Here is a 2,309-nt window from a genome sequence, read left to right as displayed (position 1 = left end):
GGACTATATCCAATACTAATTTCCAATGAGTTTTTATATGTGCAATTAAAATTAAACTTTCAGCAGGGTGGAGGAAAGATGAACTTTCAGTTACTTAATTACAGTGAATTGAACTTAATTCTGAATGAGCAAAAATATATCTAATTTAATTTATAGACAAATAAAATTACCACATAAGGGAATGCTTTATTAGAATGGTTTGTACTTGGATAGAAATTTAAGGTGTTTTGTTACATATATGCTTATGTAGGGAAGGGTTATTATTTCCCAAAATCTGGCTTATGTTTGGTACACAATCATCCACGTCAATGTCCTTGGATTATGATGATGATAACAGTGATGAAGATGCTTTTGATGATTATAATAATTCAGTTAAAAGGTTGATCTGGAACTCAAATGCTTTGTGTTTATTTTTCTTAATGCTTTCTTCTTGTCTTTATTCCTGAATGTGCAGGTAATTAGATTTAAAAGGGGAGTAAGAATTGTATAAAACACAGACAGGATCTTATCAATGGAGACACNCTCAAATGCTTTGTGTTTATTTTTCTTAATGCTTTCTTCTTGTCTTTATTCCTGAATGTGCAGGTAATTAGATTTAAAAGGGGAGTAAGAATTGTATAAAACACAGACAGGATCTTATCAATGGAGACACCACTGAATGACCATACGTAGGTAAAGATGCAAGGTCCAAAGAACATTATCACTACCGTAACGTGGGCTGAAAGAGTAGACAAAGCATTTGAGAACCCCCTGGAAGAGCAATGCTGAACAGTAAACAGGATGATGCTATAGGAAATGAACAGAAAAATGAAACAGAACAAAGAGTGTAGTCCGCTGTCTGCAATGAGTAATAGCTCCAGGATGTAAGTGTCAGTGCAGGCCAAGTTTGATTACCTGAGGCAGATCGCAAACAAACAAACAAATAAAAAAAAACTATCCACAACATCAGGACCACAGAATGGCAAAGTCACCGTGAAAAGCGTTTGGCTTACAGTGTGTACAAAACCGATGTTCCGGGGGAGAAGTGCGAGTCCAATGCAAACATAACGGCTCATAATATTTTTGTAAGAGAGGGGTCTGCATATGGCAATGTATCTATCAATTGCCATGGCAATGAGCAACATCATTTCACTTCCACCTAAAAGGTGAAGGAAAAACATCTGGGTCTTGCAGACCTCATAGGAGATGGTCTTATATTCAGCAATTAGGTCATAGATCATTGTAGGAATAGCAAAGGTGGCCAGGGACATATCAAGAAAGAAGAGGTTGGCCAGTAGAAAGTACATGGGAAAGTGCAGTTCAGGGTCCAGTTTTACTACAAGGATAATGATGAGGTTATCTAGCACAATGAATATGTAGATAATGGAAAAAATAAGAAAAAGAAAATTTGTAACACACAAGACTCTGTGAGCCGCAACATAATAAACTCAGACACAATGGAGTAATTTTGTTTTTCCATTTCTTTGGCTGTTGGCATATATTATCCAAAACAAAATAAAACCAGGTTAAATTCTGTGAGATAAAGTTGAAAGATGAAATATGTTTACATTTAACTTTGCTTCCTAAAATCCACAGAAGTGTGTAAAGGAATCAAAACTATCGAACAACAATAAAGCCAAACATTTTTAAAAAGTAGACAATTTCTCAACAAAGATTATGAAGAATATCTTCCATAAGCCAAGATGTATGAAAAAAATTGAAGCCATCAATATATGACTTATATCTATACTAATTTTGAGGAAAATGAATACCTCCAAAGGTGAGATGATGTAATAGTTTCACGCCACCTTTTTAGAATTTGAGGAACAGATTTATTCGTCCTCCATGGACAAAGAAGAGGGCCCTTCCATCTTGAAATGTATTTTGACACTCCAAAAGAGTTAGGCACATGTAAGTGAAGGAGAGACAAAATGGTTTTCTAATTGAGAAGGATCAAGAAAAATGAAATTGATTAAATAGAATAGGGAATATTGACAATTTAGGAGTCAGTTCTGTAGTTACTGCGAAATGTTAGATAAACAGAGATGATAAACACAGACCCATGTGGAATAATGCTCATTTAAACATGAATAATGATAGACCCAAATTTTGAAACAAAATGTCAAGGAAGACATGCTATATATCTAAGAAGAGATAATAATATAATTTTTTAGTGAAAGCTGAAATAAACAAACAAAAAAATGAAAAAAACTCTAAAAATCATTTATATCTGACCATAGACCTTACTAATAGAAATAGACACAATGTAATTTTTGAATATTTAATTATTTTGAAATATTTTAAGAATTCAGATAAGTGCAAGAATAATA

General features: G+C 33.4%; 1 pseudogene; it reads right to left on the bottom strand.

Annotated features, from left to right (window-relative positions):
- Nucleotides 1–464: 464 nt before the first annotated feature.
- LOC103608827 lies at nucleotides 465–1,459 on the bottom strand (annotated as a pseudogene).
- Nucleotides 1,460–2,309: the final 850 nt, after the last annotated feature.

Source organism: Galeopterus variegatus, unplaced genomic scaffold (assembly GCF_000696425.1).
Source record: "Galeopterus variegatus unplaced genomic scaffold, G_variegatus-3.0.2 Scaffold8895, whole genome shotgun sequence".
NCBI lineage: Eukaryota > Metazoa > Chordata > Mammalia > Dermoptera > Cynocephalidae > Galeopterus > Galeopterus variegatus.
Note: the sequence above shows the minus strand (reverse complement) of the source record. Positions and strands in the feature narration are given on the sequence as shown.